Below are 26,042 nucleotides of genomic sequence, written 5' to 3' on the forward strand. Positions count from 1 at the left end.
TGCCCACCTGACCAGTCCATTTCTCCAGCTCTCCTAATGAGCATTTCACCACGTGCCTTGAGCTGAGTTACTCATCACAGAATTCCCACTATCTGATTTACTCTTGTAGCCAGAGTATGTATATGAATGGTCCAGTTAAGTTTTTGTCAATGGTAACCCCCAGGATGTTGATGGTGGGGGGATTCAGCGATGGTAATGCTGTTGATCGTCAAAGGGAGATGGTTACATTCTCTCTTGTTGGAGATGGTCATTGCCTGGTACTTATGTGGTGTGAATGTTACTTGCCACTTAGCAGCCCAAGTCTGAATGTTGTCCAGGTCTTGCTGCTTCTGGACACGGACTCCTTCAGTATCTGAGATGTCCCGAATTTGTCCTTTTATGAAACCTTGGTCAGGACTCACTTGGAATATTGTATCCAGTCTTGGTCTCCTCACATGATGGGTGATATTGAGGCTTTGGAAAGGGTACAGAGGAGAGACATTCGACGAATTCCCAGTATAAGACATCTTGGTTATCAAGTTAGACTAAAAGAGTTGGGACCCTACACCTTAGAGAAACCTAGACTGAGGGGTGATCCGATTGAGGTTCATAAATAATGAAGAGTCCAATTTAGCATGGGAGAGGAGTCATAACTTTATATTGGAAAAGGCCAGATGGCACCCGGATCACATTAAATTTCATTTTCAGTGGTGGGTTAACGTACCAGGATGGCAGAGTGGTTAAGGCGTTGGACTTAAAATCCAGTAGACATGTGTCTGCGTGGGTTCAAACCCCACTCCTGGTATCAGTGCTGATAAAATGTTACTTATTCTTTCCCTAACTTTTGCCTTGCACCATCATCTCTTCTGTCATTTAATCACTCTTGCCTTCCAACTGATCACAGCTTCCTATTATTTGATCTGCCCCAGCACCGTTCCTTGGCTCTGCGCTTGCTTATAAACTGGTAAATCTTTAACTTAATCTCCTCTGTACCCTGACAATGACCTTCTCATCCTTCCTGGATTGTGGTTCCTCACAGGATCCGCTGCCTCTCCGACTCCCCTCCAGGTAACTGAAGGCCCTGAGCCTTGGTCTCGCTTTATACGCTAGCTGGTAGTTGATTCCTTGCAGGTCTGCCACCGCTCAGGAGAAGATCAAGACCCAGATCAAGCAAAGTATCAAGAGGAATGTGAACAAAGGCTCCCTGGTGCAGAGCAAGGGACAGGGCGACTCCGGCTCCTTCAAAATCAGCAAGAAGGAAAACCCAGGGAAAAGTGGGAAAGAAGGTGAAGAAACCAGCAGCCAAGAAATCTTTAGTGAAGAAACCAGCAGACAAGAAATCTTCAGTGAAGAAACCAGCAGACAAGAAATCTTTAGTGAAGAAACCAGCAGACAAGAAAGTGACAACAAAGAAAGTAACAGCCAAGAAAACGAGCAGCAAGGCGGCGGCAACGCCAAATAAGGCGGTGAAGAAAGCAGTGCTTCAGAAAAAGTCTCCTGCGAAGAAGGTCAAAAAAGTCAAGAGTGCGGCGGGCGGAAAGGCGCTGAAGAAAGTGCAGACATGGAAGAGCAAGGTCAAGCCGAAAGCAGCGAAGTCTCAGAAAGCAGGGTCTGGAAAGAAGTGAAAGCGCGGGAAACTTGTAAACATCTGAACACAAAGCCTCTTCTCAGAGCCACCCACATCTCTCAGGAAAGAGCTGATCCCCTGATCAAATGATCCCTGTCCAGGCCCCGCCTGCAGATTCCACATGGAAATGATTTGGAGTAAATCCAGGATCCCTGGTGACTCCCCTCCACCCAGCCCTTTCCCCACTCTCTGTAATAAAACAGAGGGATATCCGGCCCTCACCCTAACTGGGGATGTGTTCGGTGCAGTCTCAGTTCACAAATTCAGGGGGAGAGTCTGTAAGACAGTAACACTGGCGGAGAAACCCCACCTCACAACTCAAACCCCAACACATGAGTTTCTCCAATTCAGCTGGAGTCGGGTGACAACAGGAGCTGGGATAGGCTGTGATCGGGAATGTTAGGAATGGATTTGTTCAGGGAGGAATGTACCTGGAATCTCCGAATATAATAGTTCCTTATTTCCCCAGATGACACATTCTGCAGTGAGAGTGAAAAGTCTCTTCACTGCTTCACATTTACTAATTGTTTGGATCTGGATGAATAATGAGTCAGAGAGTAATGACAGGATCTGAAGCTTCTCTCACACCAGCCCTTGAATGACTCAGTGTGAAGTGTCCAATGTGTGAAGCTACTGCCAGGGTTTGTCAATCTGAACAGTTTCAGCTCAGTTCCTGGGGGCCTGGAATCCCCACAGTTTGACTCTGTCTCTGATTGGTCACCCGCTTCTCAATCCAATTCTTAACCAATAGGAGAATCACATATAAGTAAATAGAAGTTCTCATTGGCTTAGAATTTCCAATTGGAAAAAGCCCGGCAATTCCAGAGCAGGAAGGAATTGAAGTGATGGAAAATTTCAATTTTCAGGCAACAATTTTAAAACCTCTCATTTTATGTTCTGTTTTACTGTATTTACCGTCACAAAATCCTGACGCGATTTTAGGAATCGTTTTCATTTGTCAATCTGTTAACTGTAAGCGGCGGGAGGAAGGTCCGGTTGAGCAATTTAAAACGGGACAAATATCAGCTTCCACTCTGTAAAAGGAACAAATTAGCGATTAACCGCTTCTCACAGGCTTCTCGGGGACTGACAGAAACGAGCGGTTTCTGATCTTTTCTCCTGAAAGAGGCGGATAATGCTGCAGGGAGCAATGAACTGCCCTTCACTTTCTGGCTTCTAATACACCACTGACTTTAAACAGTTCAAACAGCGACTGATGCTTCTGCCGGAAAATGAGCAGATTCACCAGAATGATCCCGGTCCATCATGGCCAAAGACATCCAGCTGGCCCGCCGCATCCGCGGGGAACGCACCTAAAACCCAGCTTCAGTAACAAGTGTAACAAGGGCTCTTTTCAGAGCCACCAAATCAGCAAAGGAAAGAGCTGCCATCTCTGTTCATCATCAAACCCATTAGATTGGAGGGGCGGCCACATGGTTTCTGTTTTGTCACATCACTTTCCCGAAAGGCCTGTCGGACTGAGAGCTGATCTGGAATTTAGAAAGCAGCATTACCGGAGACTCATTGCTGCTCAGCACAATCTCAACCCCGCTCCTGGGATCCGTTAGCTGGCATTTGGGGAAAAGAAATGGATCCCAGTTTTATTTGGAAGGCATTAATGGAGCCGGGTCCGTTCACATGAGGGTTATTTACAAACATTACCCAATGAGTTCACTAATATTTGAATCCATTGGAGATTAGTACACAGGATATGTAAGGCAGCTCGGTCACTCTGACTGAAACCGCCAGTTCCCCAGGGTTGCAGACCCTGACACTGCGGGGAGAGAATCCCCGACTCTCTCCCGCCGCCGGGGGAAACAGACAGCTCTGTGTCCGGAGAATAGGGAGGGTCGGGGAGAAGGTACATATTAAAGCGCTGCAGGAGACTCAGCTCCTGTGTGTGCACAACTCGCACTGATTCCGTCCTCTGGGAACAGTGCGGTCTAAACAGATCAGGTTAGGAGAGAAACACACAGCCCGAGAATGGCCTCTTGCTTCCTGCATTTACTCTGTTCCGGGAGCAGATTCTCATTGAGAAGCGGCGCTCAGATCACCAGAGAGAAAAAAAAAACACAATTCAAACTGTCCAAATGAAAAACAGAGAATTAACCCAGACACTTCCATTATTAAATTAATTCATCAGCTCTGAACCAGTTCCCGTTAATGTGCCGGGATAATCTCGGGATTTATCAAATCGAAGGCAGCGGGATTTATTAAATTGTTGATTCTGACACCCTGTAGTTCACTTCTTCACTTAACTAGAGGGGGAGATGTGTGAGCAGAGAAACAGAGCGAAATCCAGAGAGGGAACTGAAAACACACCTGGACAGATGTGAAACAGATCAATCCACTGTTCCAATAACTCCATCTCTGACTCCCTCCTGACAGTAACCAGCCCTTTCACAGAGACTGTGAGTGGCTCTGAAAAGAGCCTTTGGTTTATTAGATGACATTTTGGCCGCTTTACTTTTTCTGGGAGCTCTTGAGTGCTGGTTTTCTTGGGCAGCAGCACGGCCTGGATATTAGGCAGCACCCCGCCCTGAGCGATGGTCACTCCTCCCAGCAGCTTGTTGAGCTCCTCGTCGTTGCGGACGGCCAGCTGCAGCTGTCTGGGGATGAAGCGGGTCTTCTTGTTGTCCCGGGCCGCGTTACCGGCCAGCTCGAGGATTTCAGCGGTCAGATACTCGAGCACAGCAGCCAGATCGACCGGGGCTCCGGCACCCACACGCTCAGCATAGTTACCCTTTCTCAGGAGCCTGTGAACACGGCCCACCGGGAACTGCAGTCCAGCCCGGGAGGAGTGAGACTTGGCCTTGGCCCGAGCTTTCCCGCTGGTCTTTCCTCTTCAAGACATTTCCACAATCTCACAAATACTTTCACAAAGAATGAATAATTTCCTTATCATTGATAGCATATCGCAGGCAGTCAAGATGGCCGAGCGGTCTGAGGTGCTGCGTTTAGGTCGCAGTCTCCAGTGGCGGCGTGAGTTCGAATCCCTCTTCAGACAAGTTGTGTTTTGACTGAACTGGAGGCGTTTGGGAGCAGCGGCAAAAAGCAAAGAAAAAGCAGGAAAGAACAAAAAAAATGACAATGGACCCAAAGATGTTGCATTAAAACATTGGAGTAAGAGGCAACTAAACAAACAGCAGGGCACATAAAAGATCAAAAATGTAACCTTTGTATCGGGGTGGAAGGTGTTGCCAATATCCTTAATGAATACTTTACTGTTTTCCCGAATGAGAGGGTGATGCAGATATTGTTATTAAGGAGGAGGAGTGTGAAGTATTGGACGTGATAACTTAAGGAGAGAGGAAGTCTTAATGGGATGAGCATCCTTGAATGTGGATAATTCATCAGGACCAGATGAAATGTACCCCAGGCTGTTGAAAGAAGCCAGGGAAGAAATAGTGGAACAAAAACAAGAAATGCCGGATTCACTCAGCAGGTCTGGCAGCATCTGTGGAAAGAGAAGCAGAGTTAACGTTTCGGGTCAGTGACCCTTCTTCGGAACTCCTGTCATTAATGCCAATCTCTGACATGATAATCAGGTTTTATTTCCTACATTTCATTTCCTGGTATGTTAGTGCGTGTTTTCTTTTGTACCTGTCAGTGCCTGGGAGGAGAGAGTCAGCTTCACTTTGTAGCCGTGAATTTCTGGTGTGAGAATGTGGGTTTTTACGCTGTATGTTTCAGTTTTTGGTTTGTGACTGTTTCTGCTATTGCTATGTGAGTTAACTTTGTGGAAAGAGATGCAGTGGTTTTTGTCGATGTTCATCCCAAGCAGCTCTGTAGCACAGGAGTCTGTGCTCTACGGGCTATTCCCAGGGACGCACACCGAGACAAACATCAACTGCTGCTGGAGGACTATCAATTCGGTGAAAGACGCCCTTTGGTCTGCCCGAAACTTGCTAGTCTTCCAGCACAAAGAGTTGTCCATGACCGAATGTTGCAGACTGGCACATTCCAAGGTCCAGGACTACGTGCTGAGGGACGCACTAAAACTTGGGGCAGCCGCAGCAAAGGCTCAATGTGGAAAGACCACAGTGTAAGGTCCCCTCACCAAGCTGAACGGAGGAGCTGGATCCATGGGAAACCACTCGAACTGTAGCCAGAAAATATTTGTTTGCTGTAAAATGTACATGGCATGACAATGAAATGGAAGGGTTGTGAGGCAACGCACTCCTGTATTGAAGGAAACTGATCTCCTTTGCACTCTTTGTATTGTTTGACTTGGTGCTTTTTGGAACTGTTTTGTAATGTATTTTTTTTTTACTGATTTTTATGAATAAAGTTTCTTTTGGAAATTAATAAAAGAAAGTCTGGCAGAGGTAAAGGAGGGAAAGGACTGGGCAAAGGCGGAGCAAAGCGGCACCGCAAAGTGCTTCCTGATAATATCCAGGGCATCACCAAACCAGCAATCCGCCGCCTGGCTCGCCGTGGTGGGATCAAGCGGATCTCGGGTTTGATCGATGAGGAGACTCGCGGGGTGTTGAAGGTTTTCCTGGAGAATGTGATCAGGGATGCGGTCACCTACACTGAACACGCCAAGCGCAAGACGGTCACTGCCATGGATGTGGTGTACGCTCTGAAACGGCAGGGCCGCACTCTCTGCGGATTCAGCGGCTGAACAACTCGACCCTTTCCAGCAAACACAACAAAGGCTCTTCTAAGAGCCACCCACCGCCTCACAGAGAGAGCAGTGACCTAGAAACGGGAGCTGGGATAGGCTGTTTAGAACTGTCTGGAATAAATCTGTGCTGTGTTCGAGATACAAAACTAGAATCCCCAAATTTGACATTTCATTTGCAGCAAGGATGTGCAGTGGATTTGATTTTCTAAACGGGCTGTGTAAACAGTGCACGAGGCTCTACAGTTAGTTATTTCCCCAGTCCACACATACCCTCAGTGAAAAGCCACATCACTCCTCCAGAATCACTCATTGTTTTCGTAGAATTTCAAAATGATTTCGCTGCAATGAGGGAATCCGGGAGTTTTGCAGCAGCCGTTAAATCGGTCACTGGAACCAGACCCACTTGTGATGTTATTTCCCCCGAGACGGTGTTTCCTGCACTGAAACTGACAGGGTTTGTGAAACTGATCAGTTTCAGCTCATTCATTCAGGGACCTGGAATTCCCGCAGTTTGAGCCCGCGCTATCCAGAGCCCACTTCTGAGTGGTCACCCTCTTCCCATTCGTTTGTCTTAACCAATTGCCGAGCCTCGAATTAGAAAATACAGCAAATCATTGGCTTAAATTATCGTCCTGGCAGAAAGGTTGAATTCAAAAAAGCCGCCAATTTCAGTGTTGGGCAGAATCGAATTACTCAACGAATCTCAATAACGAATTGGCAGCACATTTTATACTTTCCCCGATTTTCCTTTCCATCAATTGGGGTGCTAATTCACTCGGGTGTGTTTGCTAATACTAACTGTAATCCTCAGATCCATTTAACATTTCAGTAATCCTATTAAATACAAAAGGAATTTTATGATTGAATTTCCATTGGAAGATAGTGAATTAGCACCCCGATCGATGGATAGGAAAATCGGGCAGAGGATAAAATGTGCTGCCAATTCGTTATTGTGATTTGTTTATATAACTGACCAGGACTGACTTCACCCGAACGCAGCTACTAGCTCCCACCCCACTGACCGCTCTCCCCCCTCTGCAACTCGCTTTCTCTCCCTCCTCCCTACTGGCGAAATTCTGCACTCTGGCTGTTCGCTCTCCGCACCCCCACCCCCCACCCTGTCCCAGCCCAGCCCACAGCTGCTAGCTCTGGCCGTGACACTCGCTCCCACATTTCTTCACCAGGCGCCACCTGTCGAAGCAGGAGGGCCGCAAGGAGTGACAGGGCGACGTAGGAGTGAGTGGCTGAGAGGAGGGAAGCGGCACGGCCTGGAGCGAGTGGCCAGAGAGTGGGGTGGTGCGAAGCGAGGAACAACCGGCCAGGGGAGTGGGGGGGTGGGGGAGCAGCGAGGTCTGGAGCGAGCGGCTGAGGGGGGGAATCGTCGAGGCCTGGAGTGAGTTGCCGAGGGGGGAGAGCTACAGCTTCAAAATCTCCCATTCAGCCACTTCCTCCAGCCAAGTGGTGGGGGAACGGGGTGGCTAGATACCCAATGACGCTTTCTCACGCATGCACGAAGATGGATTTGTTGCGGAAATGTGATGATGTTGGCGCTGCAAAATGCGCGAGTATCTGACCGCTGAAATCCTCGAGCTGGCCGGTAACGTGGCCCGGGACAACATGAAGACCCGCATCATCCCCAGACACCTGCAGCTGGCCGTCCGCAACAACGAGGAGCTCATCAAGCTGCTGGGAGACGTGACCATCGCTCAGGGCGGGGTGCTGCCTAATATCCAGGCCTTGCTGCTGCCCAAGAAAACCAGCGCTCAGAGCTCCCAGAAAAAGTAAAGCAGCCAAAATGTCATCTAATAAACCAAAGGCTCTTTTCAGAGCCACCCACAGTCTCTGTGAAAGGGCTGGTTACTGTCAGGAGGGAGTCAGTGATGGAGTTATTGTAACAGTGGATTGACCTGTTTCACATCTGTCCAGCTGTGTTTTTTAATTTGCTCTGTTTTTCTGCTCACACATCTCCCCCTCTAGTTCAGCGAAGAACTGAACTACAGGGTGTAGAATCAACAATTCCCAGGATCGGGGGTGAGATTGTGCTGAGCAGCAATGAGCCTCCAGTAATGCTGCTTTCGAAATTCCAGATCAGCTCTCAGTCCAACAGGCCTTTCGTATTTTAAATATCACAACAGAGCTGAGCGGGGGTGAGCGCAGCCTCAGCTGCACCGAATCTCAGGGGCTCTCACGACCCCAATCAGAGCTGCCAGGCCTGGCGGACGTGCAGCAAGGACCCCGGGGGAGGGAGGGTGCACCATTAAAGTGATGGTGCAGCACCTCCCCCATCCTCGCCGCCACTTCCCGGTTTCTTCTCCCGTTTATCTCAACATTAAGAAGACGCTTTTGCTCTGGACTACACTGGTTATAAAGTAAGACCCGACTTTGTCTCTGAAAGTGATGAATAGCAGCAACAACAGCAGAATCCAACCCCTGCAGTTACATGTGAACTTGCTGATGTTGCAGCAGATTGAATGACTGAGTGAATCCCTTCCCACACACATGGCAGGGGAACGGCCTCTCCCCAGAGTGAATGTGTTGGTGTTTCAGCAGATCATTACTGCTTTTCAAGCTCTTCTCACAGTCAGGACATTGAAAAGGTCTCTGATCAGTGTGAACAAGTTGATGTTCAGTGAGGTTGGATGACTGAGTGAACCCCTTCCGACACACGGAGCAGGTAAATGATCTCTCCCCAGTGTGAACTCACTGGTGTTTCAGCAGGTTGACTCTGGCTGGGTTCAGTTCTACACTCACTGGTTCCTCTCTCTCTCCTCCCCTGAAGGTGCTGATTCTGACTGTATGTACGTGCTCTCTCCCCCTCCGACCCTCCCTGTCCAATGTAGTATCTCCCAGTTTTGGTGATGTGCTCTCCCTGACCTGTCTCCATTTCTCCTTCTTATACAGACTTGCCCTGACTGTCACTATTTCATAGAATCATGCAGCACAGAAGGAGGCCAATCGGTCTTTTGTGCCTGTGCTGAATCTGTGAAAAAAATGATGCAATTAGTCCAACCCCCTGCCTATTTCCCCATAGTCCTGGAGAAATTCACTTTTAAATATTTGTCCAATTCCTTTATGAAAGTTATAATTGAATCTGTTTCCAGCACCCTGTCAGACAATTCATTCCAAATCCGAATCAGTTATTGGGTAAAAAGATCTCTCCTCACCTCCCCTTGACATTTTTGGCCAACAATCCCAGCTTCACCACCCTGTCCAGAGAACTGAAACCCCTCATCTCTGGTATCATTCTCGTAAATCTCCTCCGAACTGTCTCAAAAGCTTTGATGTCCTTTCTGAAACCTGTTGCCCAGAACAGGACACATTACTGCAGCTGAGATCGAGCCAGCGACGCCCACATCCCACGAACGGATAAAAAAACGCTCCCTGCCAAATCCCCAATTCTTATTCATTTAGAGACGCTCCCTGCCCAATCCCCAATTCCTATCCATTTACAGACGCTCTCTGACCAGTTGACCTTGCTGGCGGGCAGTTTCGGGACGCCTCACAGGGAAAAGCTTCACCGCCACCCGCAGGGACACAAACGGGATTGTTCCATCCTATTGTGGCTTTGACGCCCTGCTCCAGCTGTGTGCACCCGCTACGGGCGCGGTCTCCCTGCACTTTGTGAATATTCCGCTCCAGCTGCAGATGGAGGTCAGCCACTACCGCGCCTGCTCCTTCTCAGAGACAAGGCAAATTCTGGAGCGCAGAGCATTCTGGGTACCACAACTGTCATTAATGCCAATCTCTGACATGATAATCAGGTTTTATTTCCTACATTTCATTTCCTGGTATGTTAGTGCGTGTTTTCTTTTGTACCTGTCAGTGCCTGGGAGGAGAGAGTCAGCTTCACTTTGTAGCCGTGAATTTCTGGTGTGAGAATGTGGGTTTTTACGCTGTATGTTTCAGTTTTTGGTTTGTGACTGTTTCTGCTATTGCTATGTGAGTTAACTTTGTGGAAAGAGATGCAGTGGTTTTTGTCGATGTTCATCCCAAGCAGCTCTGTAGCACAGGAGTCTGTGCTCTACGGGCTATTCCCAGGGACGCACACCGAGACAAACATCAACTGCTGCTGGAGGACTATCAATTCGGTGAAAGACGCCCTTTGGTCTGCCCGAAACTTGCTGGTCTTTCAGCGAAAAGAGTTGTCCACCACCGAATGTTGCAGACTGGCACATTCCAAGGTCCAGGACTACGGGCTGAGGGACGCACTAAAGCTTGGGGCAGCCGCAGCAAAGGCTCAATGGGGAAAGACCACAGTGTAAGGTCCCCCCACCAAGCTGAACTGAGGGGCTGGATCCATGGGAAACCCCTCGAACTGTATCGGAGAAATTTTGTGTGCTGTAAATGTAAAAATGTATATGGCATGACAATGAAATGGAAGAGTTGTGAGGCAACCCATGATTGTACAGAAGGTAACTGATCACCTTTGCACTGTTTGTATTCTTTGACTTGATGCTGTTTTAAACTGTTTGGGAATGTAATTTTTACAGATTTTTATGAATATAGTATATTTTGGAAATAAAAAAAAATGTGAGTTTCACCATATATCTGTCAACAACATTATGTGAACATCAGCTTTTGTCCAGATCTATCAGTTTCTGATATAGAGTCATAGAGTTATACAGCACAGAAACAGGCCCTTCAGCCCATTGTGTCTGTGCTGGCCATCAAGCACCAAACTATTCTAATCCCATTTTCCAGTATTTGGCCCGTAGCCTTGTATGCTATAGCATTTCAAGTGCTCATCTAAATACTTCTTCAATGTTGTGAGGGTTCCGGCCTCCACCACCTCTTCAGGGAGTGCGTTCCAGATTCCAACCCCCCTCTGGGTAAAATTTTTTTCTTCAAATCCCATCTAAACCTCCTGCCCCTTACCTTAAATCTATGCCACCTGATTATTGACCCCTCCGCTAAGGTAAAATGTTTCTTCCTATCTAACCCATCAATGCCCCTCATAATTTTGTAAACCTCAATCTTATCTCCCCTCAGCCTTCTCTGCTCTAAGGAAAACAACCCTAGCCTTTTCAGTCTCTCTTCATAGCTGAAATGCTCCAGCCCAGGCAACATCCTGGTGACTCTCTTCTGCACCCTCTCCAGTGCAATCACATCCTTCCTATTGTGTGGTGCCCAGAACAGTGCACAGTACTCCAGCTGTGGCCTAACTAGCATTTTATACAGCTCCGTCATAACCTCCCTGCTCTTATATTCTCTGCCTCGGACGATCTATATTGGCCTGTAATCTAAGGCTTTCCTCCTCACTATTTACGACACCACCAATTTTCGTGTCATGTGTGAGAAAGGGTTTGATTCTATCCCTATCAGTATCCGTTACATGCATGTGTTTTTAATCTGCACCCCCTCTATTTTATTCTCTGTACTTGTCAGCCTCTTGTAGGTGAGTCTGTGTTTTGCTCTTTATCTCTCAGTCTTCGAAGTATGAGCCTGGGTTTGGACCTAATTTTCTTTGTACCTTGCAGTATGGATATTGAAGAGAGGTTTTTACACATTAACTGCCAAATCCTGATAAGTGATTTTTGGGTTTCACACAGTATCTGTCAGTTTCTTGTCCAGGACTGTTGGTTTTACTCTGTCCCTGGCATTTGCTGGTTTGTTAGTGTGCGGTTTACACTGTACCTGTCAGTTTCTCAGATGTGAGTGTTGGTTTCACTTTGTATAGAATCATAGATCACAGAATACTTACAGCACAAAAGGAGGTTTCAGCTCATCGTGCTTGTGCTGCCTCTCTGCACAAGCAACTCAGCTCATGCCACATCCTCATGTATTCCCTGAAAACCTGAATTTTTTTTCCCTTCAGATAATTATCATATATCCTTTTGAAAGCTATGGTTGAATCTTCCTCCGTCACACTCTCAGGCAGTACATATCAGATCTTAACCATTTGCTGCATAAAAAAGGTTTTTCCTCATGTTGCCTTTGGTTCTTTTCCCATTCACCTTAAATCGGTGTCCTCTGCTTACTCAGCCATGAGTAATATTTCCCATTGCTTTCTCAGCACTGATGGATTGTGAGGTGGGAGACAGCCAGAAGTCTCACTGAGCCGCACTGACTCCCAGCTGAAAAAGAAATGAGATAAAGTTCAATCTTTCACAGCGAGATGCTGCAGAGAGTTAAGAGTCCCGAATGAAAGAGAGCGTTTCTCATACTGTTGTTGAATTTCATTTCTAACACTCCTTGTACTCTCTGCTAATGAAGCCTAAAAAATGGAAAAACTAAATGGCGCTCAAACTCACAACCCTGAGATTAAAAGTCCCATGATCGACAGACTGAACTGAATATGTCACTTCTACTGTACCTCTGTTTGGATGGAGGCAACTGTATGCAAGGGCAGCTTTCAAATCCTCCCATGGGTCCACACGTCAGACTGAGTTCCATGTTTAGGGCGGCACAGTGGCGCAGTGGTTAGCACCGCAGCCTCACAGCTCCAGCAACCCAGGTTCAATTCTGGGTACTGCCTGTGTGGAGTTTGCAAGTTCTCCCTGTGTCTGCGTGGGTTTTCTCCGGGTGCTCCGGTTTCCTCCCACGAGCCAAAAGACTTGCAGGTTGGTAGGTAAATTGGCCATTATAAATTGCCCCTAGTATAGGTAGGTGGTAGGGAAATATAGGGACAGGTGGGGATGTGATAGGAATATGGGATTAGTGTAGGATTAGTATAAATGGGTGGTTGATGGTCGGCACAGACTCGGTGGGCCGAAGGGCCTGTTTCAGTGCTGTATCTCTAAACTAAACTAAACTTGTAAACTGAAGCAAAGGAAATCTGCTCACTTCCAAATCTATCAGCAAATTGAAGCTGATTACGATCAACATCATCAGAGGTCAGAACTACCTGGTGAAAGAAGACACCCTGAAGAAGAATCCACAATTATTCAAAGGCATCGACAAAGTGAAAAACAAGAAAATCAATGAGTCAATCCAAGCTAAACAGAAACACTGAAGAATTCCATTCCAGACCAGAACACAATTAGAGACATTTTATGTATTCAAAGCTGGGCATTAGTATTTAATAGTTGATATATAATTTTGAATATATTTGAATTTCTTTATTCATTTGGCACTGCTGAACACGAAGCAGTCTTAAATCATTTAATTTTTTTTTGTAAAATCTGACTTACCAGATTAAAATATTAGATCAAGGGAGAAATTTCAAAGATTACTGGACCAGTAATCCAGAGGCCTGGACTCCAGATCCAGTGACAGCCAGGACGTCAAGGCGGGAAACACTCCGCACTAGTCTGCAGTGAGCGATTCCATCGAAGGTAGAGCACAATCTCTTTAATACAAGAATGTATATTTTATAATAATTAATCACTCAAGACCTTCCTGGTCTCTGCATCTCACCTGCTCTCTGGATAAACTTGCAGAAAGTATTTCAACCTGTAAAGCAGGAGTCTAGGGAATGTATAATGATATTTTCTAGCCTTCGGGCAATATTTTAATCAATACAGTGTGGGACAACCTGTCTGGGCACAACTCCATGACTTTCTCTTTAACTAGTGACCTCACAATCACTAAAGTCAATGGTAACAATCTTCAGCTCATCACCTCCGGTACGTAGCTCAAATCTTAATGCACATTTAAACAACCTTTCAAGTCCAGTTACAGTTTTTGTTGCCTTACCTGCACAAGCTTAAAAAGTGAAAAACGGAAGCAAGTTTAACTGAACATTCTGGTGGTCAGTTCGGGCACGGGAATAAAATGAAAGGACTAGGACCAGGTCAGATGTGGTGCTGTCAGGCTTGGGTCGGGTTTCATTTGCTGACCCGAGCAGGCCTTTAGTTACTGTTTCAACCTTATATTCCCACTTGACAATCTGTATATTTTGTTCATTTCAATTTTGTCGACAAGCTCTTTGAATCCAGTTCCCCGGTCCTCAAGCAGGCTCAGTTTGGAAATCGATTCCGCTTTCTGGAAGGCTGAAAGCAATCGATGACCTTAAACTAAAAATGGCAACAGAGAAGGGTTCATCTGGGATTTGAACCCAGGACCTCTCACATATTAATCACTTATATACCCAAAGCAAGAATCATACCCCTAGACCAACGAGCCACCGTTGGCATGGTTTTTATTCGCTCCTGTGGAATTTCACTGGCACCCACAGCCGATCATGCATTTTTTTCAGATCAAAACAATATCCTACAAAGCTGAAATAAAAACAGAAAGTGCTGGAAATACTCAGCACCTCTGACAGCATCTGTGGAGAGAGAAACAGAGTTAACATTTCAGGGTTTTCACCTTTTGTTTGAGCCATCTTTTCAGACTGCTTCTGTCCATCCAATCTCACTTTTTACTCTATCCACATTCTAAGGGTGGTGCAGTGGTGAGCACTGTAGCTTCACAACTTCAATGACCCCGATTCAGTTCTGTATACTGCCTGTGTGGAGTTTGCAAGTTGTTTATGTGGGCTTCCACAAGGTACTCTGGTTTCCTCCCACAACGAAAGACTTGTGGGTTGATAGATAAATTGACTGTTGTAAATTGGCCCCAGGGTAGGTGATAGGAGAAATGTGGGGATGTGGTAGGGAATTCTGGGTCAACATAGGATTAGTATAAATGGGTGGTTGATGGTCAGTGCAGACTCAGTGGGCCAAAGGGCCTATATCAGTGCTGTATATCTCTATAACCATTCTCTAAGCAAATGCATTTTTCATGAATTCCTCATTTCTTTTATTAACGACAATTTTATATTTCCGGCCCTTGCTTCATACGATACCACAAGTGGAATCTTGTTTCCATCAACCCGATCAAACCCCTTCACTATTTCCTCATATTGCAATGTTTCTTTCACCCTGACAGACTGTGGAGTTTCTGCTGCTTGATTGCAGTTCTTGCTTCCCGCCAGTAGATGTCACCTCACTCCAATATAGTGAAGTTTACAAATGTGAGAGAGACACAACAGGAAATAATTGTTCACATTATCGTGAATGTGTGGGATTTAGAAATACTAGGAGTGGAGACGAGTTATTATTGAATTTGTCAAACCAAACATATGTTATAATGTTGTGTTAAATCTGTCACTCTGTTGTCTTGATTCTGAGAGTGACATAGACTCATCGAGTCATTGGGTCATTTGTGGTATAGAAGGAGGCCATTCGCCCCATCGAGTACAGGCCAGCTCTCCATGGAGCGATCCAGTCAGTCCCACTCGTCTGCTCGATCCCCCTCGCCCTGTAAATTTATTTCCTTCAAATGCCCATAGAAATTCCTTTTGTAACCAACGATTGTCTCCACTTCCTCCGCCCTCGGGGGCAGCGAGTTACAGATCATTACCAATCACTGTGTAAAAAAGCTCTTCCGCACATTCCCCCTGCGTCTCTTGTCCAAAACCTTCAATCTGAATCCCCTAGTCCTTGTACCAATAGTTAATGGGAACAATTTTTCCTTGCCAACTTATCTAAAACTGTCATAGCCTTCGACACCTCTATCCATTCTCCCCTCAATCTCCTTTGATACAGGCAGAAAAAACCCTGTTTTTCTAACCTAACCTTGAAACTAAAACCCTCCATCCCTGGAACTATTCTGGTAAATCTCCTCTGCATCCTCTCAAGAATCCGCACATCCTTTCGAAAGATTGGTGAGCAGATCTGGATGCAACTCTCCAATTGGGGCCTAACCAGAGTTCAGCATAACAACCCTGCTTTTGTACTCAATGTCTCTATTTATAAAGCCCAAGATCCCACATGCTTTGTTAACCACTCTCGCAATATGTCTTGATAACTTCAAAGAATGATGGATATGTACTCCAGGTCCCTCTATTCCAGCACACTCTTCAGAACTGTAGCATTGAGTATATATTGCCTCTCCCTATTTCTTCTGCTAAAATGCATCACCTCACACTTGTCACTATTAAATTCCATCTGCCACCTTTCTGCCCATCCTACTAGCCGATAACTATCCTGTTTCAGGCAGTTCATATCATCCTCACTGTTTGCCACTCCTCCAAGTTTGGTGTCATCGGCATATTTTGAGATTCTACTCGATATTCCAAGATCCAAGTCATTAATCTGTAGCAATAAAAAGCAATGGTTCTAGCACTGACCCTTGGGGAACACCACTGTCGACTATCCTCCGGTCTGACCAAGAACCATTTCATATGACTCGCTGTTTTCTGTCCTTAAACCAATTTCCTATCCAAATGGACACTGACCCTCCTAATCCATGAACCTCAATTTTGTTAACCACCCTTTTATGTGGTACTTTATAAAATGCTTTTGTAAAATCCACATAAACAACATCCACTGCATTCCCTTCATCAACTTTCTCAGATAGTTTATCAAAAAATGCAGTTAGATTCATCAAGCATGAACTTCCATTTATAAATCCATGCCCACTCTCCTTAATTAACTCAAACCTCTCCAAATGACTTGATTTTTTCCCTGACCTGTTGGTCTTGTGCTTATAGCAAGCTCACCACAGAGCATGTATTTGGCAATGTGACTGTCATTCATTTGGCCCAGTCAACAGAGCCGCCTCTGACTCAAGAGGGCAAACATGCTGCGGATCCCTGCACGCTGGTGTACTTCCTCATTCGGCACTCTGTCCTGCCAGGAGATGCCCAATATCCATCTGAGGCAGTGGAGGTGGAAGCTGTTCAGCTGCTTTTCTTGGCTTGTATAAGTTGTTGATGCTTCTCTACTGTAAAGGAGGGTGCTGAGAACACAGGCCTGGTACACATGGAGTTTTGTATTTTCGGTCAGTTTGCTGTCGGTTCACACCCGTCTTCTCAACTTTGACATGACAGCTGCAGCATTGGCAATCCTGGTGCTGATTTCAGCATCAAGGGACAGATTGCTGGTGATTGTTGATCCAAGGTATGTGAACTGTTGACAACCTCCAAAGTGAGGTTGTCAATGTTGATGGAAAGTGGAGTCTCTACGTCCAAGTCTCTACGTCCAAGTGGAGTCTTGCCAAGATGAACAGCTTGTCGTCAGCTCTGATATACAGGTGAACACCCCCATCTGAGTCACTGAAAGTGTACAATAGCAGCATGGAGAAGAATACACCAATTATAAAGGATGTGATAACTAGACAGTTAGAAAATAATGATATGATTGGGCAGAGTCAACATAGATTTATGAAAAGGAAAACAGGCTTGAAAAAACCCGTTGAGTTTTTTGAGGATGTTACCTGTAGAACAGATAAAGGAGAACCAGTGGATGCTTTGGTAATGTCCCACACAGGAGGTGAGTAAACAAAATTAGAGCACATAGGATTGGGGATAATATACTGGTGTGGATTGAGAATTGGTTAACAGACCGAAAACAGAGAGCAGGAATAACGGGTCCTCCTCAGGATGGCAGGCTGTTACTATTGGGGTACTGCAAGGATCAGTGTTGGAGCCACAGCTGTTAACAACCGAAATAAATGATTTGGATGTGGGGATTAAATGTAATATTTCCAAGTTTGCAGATGACACAAAGCTAGGTGAAGTGTGAGCTGTGGGAAGGATGCAGAGAGGCTTCCAGGGAACCTGGAGAGGCTAAGTGAATGGGAAAGAACATGGCAGATGGAATATAATGTGAATAAGTGTGAATAAGTGCAGTTGGCTGCCATGTGACCAGATTTGCCACAGGTGCGGCAAACTCTGGGCTGCCCAGCGTAGACCAAGAAGCCTCGATACAGGAAACCCCTCCACTTCCACTTTGGTGGAATAAACAGAAAGACAGAGTATTTCTTAAATGGTGAGAGGTTGGGAAGTGTTGATGTCCAAAGGGACCTGGGTGTCCTTGTTCATGAGACACTAAAAGCTCTTGTGCAGGTGCAGCAATCAATTAGGAAGGCAAATGGTATGTTGGCCTTCACACGAGGGGTCTTGAGTACGGGAGTAAAGATGTCTTGTTGCAATTGTATAGAGCCATGGTGAAACCGCGCTGGAGTATTGTGTATAGTTTGGTCTCCTCATCTAAGGAAGGATATACTTGCCATAGAGGGAGTGAAACAGAGGGTCACCAGACTAATCCCTGGGATGGTGGGACTGAAACTGGGCCTGTATTCCTTAAAGTTTCGAAGAATGAGAGGTGATCTCATTGAAACTGATAAAATTCTTACAGGGTGTGACAGTGTGGATGTAGATAGGATGTTTGCCCTGGTTGGTGAGTCTAAAATCAGGGGACCAAGTCTCAGAATAAGGAGTAGGCCATTTAAAACTGAGATAGGGTTGAATTTCTACACTCAGACGGTGGTGAATCATTGGAATTCTCTACCCCAGAGAGCTGTGGCAGTTCAATCATTGAGCATGTTCAAGACAGAAATTGTTAGAAATCTTGATACTCATGACATCAAGGGATATGGGGATAGCACGGGAAAGGGGCAGATAGAGGTAGATGATCAGCCATGATCATCAGGCTCGATGGGCTGAATGGCCTACTCCTATGTTCCTCTTTTCTTAAGAGAGTTGGCGCCAGCGCGCAGCCCTGCTTTACCCCACTGCTGATCTTGAAAGTGTCTGATGTTGCTCCATTGTAACTGATGGAACTGTGCATGTTCTCGTGGAAAGAAGAGATGATGCCCAAGAGTTCAGGAGGGCAGCCGAGTTTCCATCGCAGTTTGAAGAGTAAGTCTCTGCTGACAAGTTCAAAGGCCTTGGTGATGTCGTTCAAAATATGTGTGGCTCTGTGGCGCAATGGATAGCGTGTTGGACTTCTAAATAATGATAAAGAAGGCATTCAAAGGTTGTGGATTCAAATCCCACCAGAGTCAGATTTTGGACCAGAGACAGAAGAGCACAACGGAACAGAGTAAACAAGTGTGTCAAAAGCACCGACTCAGAGACAGAGCGAGAGAGGTGGAGCACGGCAGGAGCGGAGCAGGGGTAAAAAAAATCAAGGGGTGACATCACAATGGAGAGTGAGAGCAGGGAAACAGAGAGCCGCTGGGGTGAGGATACAGGATTTGGTTCTTACTTCGGTGCAGTGGAAGGAGCTGTTTGGTGAGGATCTGGTAAGCTGTGACATCACAGGCAAGCAGGTAGTTGATTGGTTTGGAAGAACCGACCTGCTTGATGCGCATCTGGTAAGTGATTAAGGTCCATTTTAGTCCTAATGTTTAAAATAGTAAACAAACTAGTAGTAAGCTTAATAAAATATACAATAAAATAAACAATTGAATAAAATAATTAAGTAGTTAATTGAAACACGTTAAGGATGACAGGACAGGTGATGTGTCACAGCTGCAGCATGTGGGAGCTCCTGGATGCCAGTGTGATCCAGAGCAAACACATCTGCAGCAAGTGTAGTATCTGTTCTTATCAGTGCTTATTTGATTGAGAAGAGACCATGATCATTGCCTTTTGATCCTGGGGGAACTTTGAGTAAAATGGCTATAACCAATTTTCGAGTTTCGGGCCAGGGAGTGCGCAACACTGTTCGGGTGGTCGTGAAGGACAAGGAAGGAGATGCACCAGTCGATCGCACCTTCTTCATCAAGAAATTTCTCTTCGATTGCTGCGGATTTCAAGCGACGGACGTCTTCTGCCTGCAGGATTTCCCCAGCAGTGGATACTTCGACGTGACGTTCCGGAACGTGGCGGGATGCATCAAGTTTCTGAAGGCGTTCAAGGTGAAAGGGGACCGGGCGCCACTGTCGATCCTCACAGCGGAGCCGCTCTTCACGCTTCCGTCACAACGGTACCGGGTGGTGACGATTCACCTCTACAACCACCATGTTCCGGTGGTGGATGTACTCACCTTTCTCGCCAGGTACGTCGAGGTGGCCGGCAGCAGCACTGATGTCAAGGACCCCTTTGGGATCTGGACCAGCAAGCGGCAGGTCAAGGTGACCTTGAAGGTAGATCCCAGTGGAGCCATCAGCCACCCTCCCTCCAGCTTCGCTATCGGGGGAAGTCGAGGCTTCTTGGTCTACGCTGGGCAGCCCAGAGTTTGCCGCACCTGTGGCAAATCTGGTCACATGGCAGCCAACTGCAGCACGGTTGTTTGCAAGAACTTCAAGGAGGAAGGCCATCAGACCAAGGACTGTAAGCAGATGAAGTGTTGCAACTTGTGCGGTGCGGCAGGCCATCTCTACAAGACCTGCCCCAAACGTTGCCTCAGCTATGCTCAGGCGGCAAGGTCCAAGGAAAGGCCGGGAGAAGGTTCGACGAAGGCGTCCGCTGTTCGAAAGGAGATCAGCAACCTTCTCCACAGCGAGGAACTTCAACCTGAGAAGGAAGGGGAGGCAGCTGAAACCAACGACCCAGCACCTATCCAGCGCCCGGAAACCCCTCCTCCACAGACAGAATCAATGGAGGAGGAGGCAGCAGATGGAGAAACAGGTCAGCGGCAAGTGGTCCAGAGGAAATCCACAAAGAAAAAACATCCCAAAGCCACCACCCAAACCAGTGGCAAGAGGAGGCTCTCTTCTGAATCAGACTGCAACAACTCCTCTTCACTGGACGGGGAAATGCTGGAGCGACAGCCCCTTCAAAAGAGGCGGCAGAACTCCGAGATGGATGATAGAGCATCCCAGCCCCCGGGCACTGGAAGCTGTGATGGGCCCGGCGTGCCTCAACCCCAATGCCCCACACGTAACGACGTGGCCAACGCATCTCAGCTCCGGGACATCGGGAGCAAAGACACGTCTGGCGCACCTGAGCTCCTGGAGACCGGGAGCTGTGATGTTTTCGAGGAGGAACAGATGGAAGCAGCTGAGGACAACTCAATCCTCTCTGCCTACAAGACCCCACCCCGATGTCACCCGAGCGGCACAAACCCGACATGAAAAATCAGGAGGGGTTTCTGAGCCCAACCAACGTGAAACTGCTTGCGCATACGATGGGTATGCAGGAACATCCCGAAGGGGAAGGACTGGGACTAGCGAGGACAAATGGTATGGGAAGCAACAACTAATTTTTAGTAAAAAATGGGTGTACGAATTGCTTCCATTAATGTGCGTCGCATTAAATCTACTACGCGATGTGTTTCAACCTTGGATTACCTTGCCAAGGTCAAAGCTGACCTATTGTTTCTGCAGGAGTGTGGAATACCACACCTCCGCACCTACAGGCAGTGGTCGCGATGGTGGTCCCATGGGCCATCGATCTGGTCGGGGGGTAATGACTGCCGTTCCTCCGGCCTGGGTATTCTGCTGCGGGGAGGTAACTTCACCATCTCCGAAGTTAAGGAGGTGGTGGGCGGCCGCCTCCTCGTAGCAGACGTGATGTACAACAACGCTCCGCTCCGGTTGATCAACGTGTACGCCCCGGTACAACGCAGCGAGCGGCTGACCGTCTTCCAGCAGCTCCCACTGCTGCTGGCGACGTCCAGGCCGGTCATCCTAGGCGGTGACTTCAACTGCATCATCGATGCGGCTGGACGATCCGGCAGTGACGACAGCAAACTGGACGCTACGTCCAGATTCCTAATAGAAACAGTTAAAGATGCCAAACTGCACGACGTCTTCAGCAAACCTGCAGACGGAGCGCAGCGCAGATACACATGGTCAAGATCGGACGGGTCTGCCCGTTCCAGGATTGACTTCCTGTTTGTGTCCCGTGCTGTCACGGTCGGATCCACCGACGTCAAGCCGGTGTTCTTCTCCGACCACTGCCTCTTACTGGCCGACTGTCACTTGCAGGACGACCAGCGGGTTGGCAGAGGGACGTGGAAGCTCAATGCGACACTGCTGACCCCAGAGAACGTTGAGGAACTCAAAAGGGATTACAAAGGTTGGAGGACCGTGAAACCCCTCTTTGAGTCTCCAGTTCACTGGTGGGAAGCGATTAAGGAGAACATCAAGAGGTTCTTCATCCACAAAGGTGCTCAGAAGGCGAGAGAGAGACAGAGGGAAGTGTCCCGACTCGAGAAAATTATGCAATATCTACTCCGGTTGCAGTCAATGGGGTTCGAGGTCAAGGAGGACCTCCAAGAGGTGAAGAGCCAGCAGGCCTCGTTCTTTGTCAAGGAGGCCTCCAAGATCATCTTCCGGTCCAGAGTCCGCTCCATCGAGCAGGATGAGACGTGCTCGCGTTACTTCTTCCAAAAGGTACACAGAGAGAGCTCTGTTATCAGCAGCCTGAAGGAAGAAGATGGCTCGGTAACGTCTTCGCAGTCCGATTTACTAAGGATCAGCAAATCCTTTTATGCTGGGCTGTATGACGCGAAGCCCACAGACAGCAGAGCCTCCCAGTCCTTCCTGTCATCTATCACAGAGGTCTTAGATGACAGCAGGAGGGAGAGAGTGGACAAGCCGCTAACTCTGGACGAGCTGACAAAGGCCGTCGAGTCTTTCGAGACGAATAAAACTCCCGGGAGCGACGGCTTACCGGTCGAGTTGCACTCGGCCCTGTGGGACTGGGTCGGCCCGGACCTGCTGGAAGTATACGAGAGTATGCTCCTGGCCGGCAGCATGTCAGAATCCATGAGAAAAAGCATCATCACCCTCATTTACAAGCAGAAGGGGGAGAGGGCAGAAATCAGAAATTGGCGGCCCATCTCACTGCTTAATGTTGATTACAAGATTCTGTCCAAAGTCATAGCCAGTCGAGTCAAGTCTACTCTGGAGTTGGTGATTCACCCCGATCAGACCTGTACTGTACCCGGCAGGAAGATCTCTGATAGTCTCCCGCTACTCAAGGAAACGATCGCCTACGTACGGGACAGGAGGGTGGACACCTGCCTCATCAGCCTGGACCAGGAGAAGGCTTTTGACAGGATATCGCACACCTACATGATGGACGTGCTTTCCAAAAAGGGGTTTGGGGAGAGAATCTGTAATTGGATCCAACTGCTCTACACAAACATCAGTAGCGCAGTCTCAATCAACGGGTGGGAATCTGAAAGTTTCCCGATCAAATCTGGAGTCAGACAGGGCTGCCCTCTGTCCCTGGTCTTGTTTGTTTGCTGTATTGAACCCGTTGCTGAGTATATTAGGAAGGATGCGAGCATAAGAGGGGTGACAATCCCAGGCAGCAGAGGCACTCAGGTCAAAACCTCCCTGTACATGGATGACGTCGCCGTTTTCTGCTCGGATCCGCTGTCCGTGCGCAGACTGATGAGTATCTGCGACCAGTTCGAACTGGCCTCGGGAGCCAAAGTTAACCATGGCAAGAGCGAGGCCATGTTCTTTGGCAACTGGGCTGACCGATCCTTTGTCCCCTTCACCGTCAGGTCAGACTACCTGAAGGTGCTGGGTATATGGTTCGGAAGGGCCGGGGCGTGCACCAAAACATGGGAGGAGCGAGTAGCCAAGGTACGACAAAAGTTGGGCATGTGGGGGCAGCGATCTCTCTCCATTGTGGGTAAGAACCTGGTCATCGGGTGCGAGGCGCTCACGTTGTTGCTCTACGTGGCGCAGGTCTGGCCCATACCCCACTCCTGCGCCGTGGCAGTCACCCGAGCCATTTTCTGCTTCATCTGGGGATCTAAAATGGACCGGGTCCGGAGGGACACGATGTTCAAATCTCTGGACAAGGGCGGGAAAAATGTACCCAACGTGGCCCTCATCCTGATGACCACCTTCGTGTGCGGCTGCATCAAGCTGTGTGTAGATCCCCAGTACGCAAACTCCAAGTGTCACTACGTGCTGAGGTTCTATCTGTCCCCGGTGTTGTGAAGGATGGGCCCGGTCACATTGCCGCGGAACGCTCCATGCAGTTGGGAGGTGCCGTACCACCTATCCTTCGTGGAGCAGTTTCTGCGGGAAAACACCTTTGACCACCGGTCCATCAGGCAGTGGTCTGCACGGAATGTCCTCAAGGCCCGACGGGAAAAGGAAACGGTGGATCATGTCGGCTGGTTCCCCGAGCAGATCGTCAAAGTCATTTGGTGGAATGCCTCATCACCAGAACTTTCAAACAAGCACCAAGACGTAGCTTGGCTGGTGGTGAGAAGGGCCCTCCCCGTCAGATCCTTCACGCACACCCGAAGTCTCGCCCCCTCCGCACTGTGCCCCCTCATTGGCTGTGGTGGGGAAGATACGGTCGCCCACCACCTCCTGGAATGTGCCTTTGCAAAGCAGGTGTGGAAAGAGATGCAGTGGTTTTTGTCAAGGTTCATCCCAAGCAGCTCTGTAACACAGGAGTCTGTGCTCGACGGGCTGTTCCCAGGGACGCACACCGAGACAAACATCAACTGCTGCTGGAGGACTATCAATTCGGTGAAAGACGCCCTTTGGTCTGCCCGAAACTTGCTGGCCTTCCAGCGCAAAGAGTTGTCCACCACCGAATGTTGCAGACTGGCGCATTCCAAGGTCCAGGACTACGTGCTGAGGGACGCACTAAAGCTTGGGGCAGCCGCAGCAAAGGCTCAATGGGGAAAGACCACAGTGTAAGGTTCCCCCACCAAGCTGGACTGAGGGGCTGGATCCATGGGAAACCCCTCGAACTGTATCGTTAATATTCTCAATTGCTGTAAATGTAAAACTGTAATTGACATGACAATTGTGAAACGGAAGGGTTGGGAAGAAACTCATGACAGTATTGAAGGAAACTGATCTCCCTTGAAATGTTTGTATTTTTTGATGCTGTTTTAAACTGTTTGGCAATGTAATTGTTACAGGTTTTTATGAATAAAGTATATTTTGGCAATAAAAAAAAAGTTTGCGGCTCAAAGAGTGAGAAAAAAGGAATGTAGTGGCAGTAGGGGACAGTATAGTAAGGTGGATTGACACTGTTCTCTGCAGCAAAGAGCAAGAGTCCAGACGGCTGTGTTGCCTGCCGGTGCCAGGATTCAGGACGTTTGCTCAGGGCTGGAGAGAAACATACAATGGGAGGGGGAGGATCCAGTCGTCGTGGTCCATGTCGGTACCAATGACATAGGCAGGACAAGGTTAGAGGTTCTGCAAAGTCAGTATGAGGAACTAGGCAGCAAATTAAGTAGCAGAACCTCAAAGTTAATCATCTCTGGATTATTACCTGAGCCATGTGCAAATTGGCATAGGACAAATAAGATTAGAGAAATCAATGCGTGGCTCAAAGACTGGTGTGGTAGTAGTGGGTTCTGGTTCGTGGGACATTGGCACCAGTACTGGGGTAAGTGGTGGCTGTACCGTTGGGATGGTCTACACCTGAACCGTGCTGGTGCCGGTGTTCTAGCGAGCCACATAACGAGGGAAGTAGAGACAGTTTTCAACTGAATAGTGGGGGCAAGGGATCAAATTTGGGAAGATATGGTGAATCAAGGAGGAGAGACAAGGCAAGAGAGAAAGGTATAAATATGGGAAATGATAAACAGACTGTGACAGGAAGGGACAGAGCAGACAAATCTAAGAGTAAATCAACAGATAAGGCTGGAGGTTACAAAAATAATAAAAGGACAAAACTAAATGCTCTGTATCTGAATGCATGGAGCATTCGAAACAAAACAGATGAACTGAGAGCACAAATGGAATAAATAAGTACGATCTGATAGTCATTACAGAGATCTGGCTGCAGGGCGTCATCGATTGGGATGTTAATATTGGAGGTTCCATGGCATTTAGGAAGGACAGGAAGCTTGGAAAAGGTGGTGGGGTAACTCTGTTAATTAATGATGGTATTAGCGCAATAGAGAGGGATGACCTAAGTTCAGGAGATCACGATGTAGAAGCAGTTTGAGTTGAGATGAGAAATAATACAGGCAAGAAGTCACTGTGGGAGTGGTGTACAGGCCACCTAACATTAACCACACTGCAGGATGGGGTATAAAAAACGAAATAATGGCAGCTTGTCAGAAAGGTACAGCAATAATTATGGTGGATTTTGATATCCATTTAGACTGGAAAATTCTGATGGGCAGAGGTAGCCTAGATGAGGAGTCCACAGAATGTTTTTGGGATAATTTCTTGGAAAAATAAGTTCTGGAGCCAACCTGAGAGCAG

General features: G+C 47.6%; 2 non-coding genes across 2 annotated transcripts; both read left to right on the top strand.

The window, feature by feature from the left end:
• The first annotated feature begins 701 nt into the window (after positions 1-701).
• Positions 702-784, top strand: trnal-uaa (transfer RNA leucine (anticodon UAA)). Its single transcript has one exon. It is a non-coding gene; the product is annotated as a tRNA-Leu (tRNA).
• An 18,075-nt stretch (positions 785-18,859) lies between these two features.
• trnar-ucu (transfer RNA arginine (anticodon UCU)) lies at positions 18,860-18,950 on the top strand. The gene is given in 2 exon segments: positions 18,860-18,896; positions 18,915-18,950. It is a non-coding gene; the product is annotated as a tRNA-Arg (tRNA).
• The last annotated feature ends 7,092 nt before the right edge of the window (positions 18,951-26,042 follow it).

The sequence above is a fragment of the Heterodontus francisci genome, unplaced genomic scaffold (genome assembly GCF_036365525.1).
Source record: "Heterodontus francisci isolate sHetFra1 unplaced genomic scaffold, sHetFra1.hap1 HAP1_SCAFFOLD_51_1, whole genome shotgun sequence".
NCBI classification, from domain to species: domain Eukaryota; kingdom Metazoa; phylum Chordata; class Chondrichthyes; order Heterodontiformes; family Heterodontidae; genus Heterodontus; species Heterodontus francisci.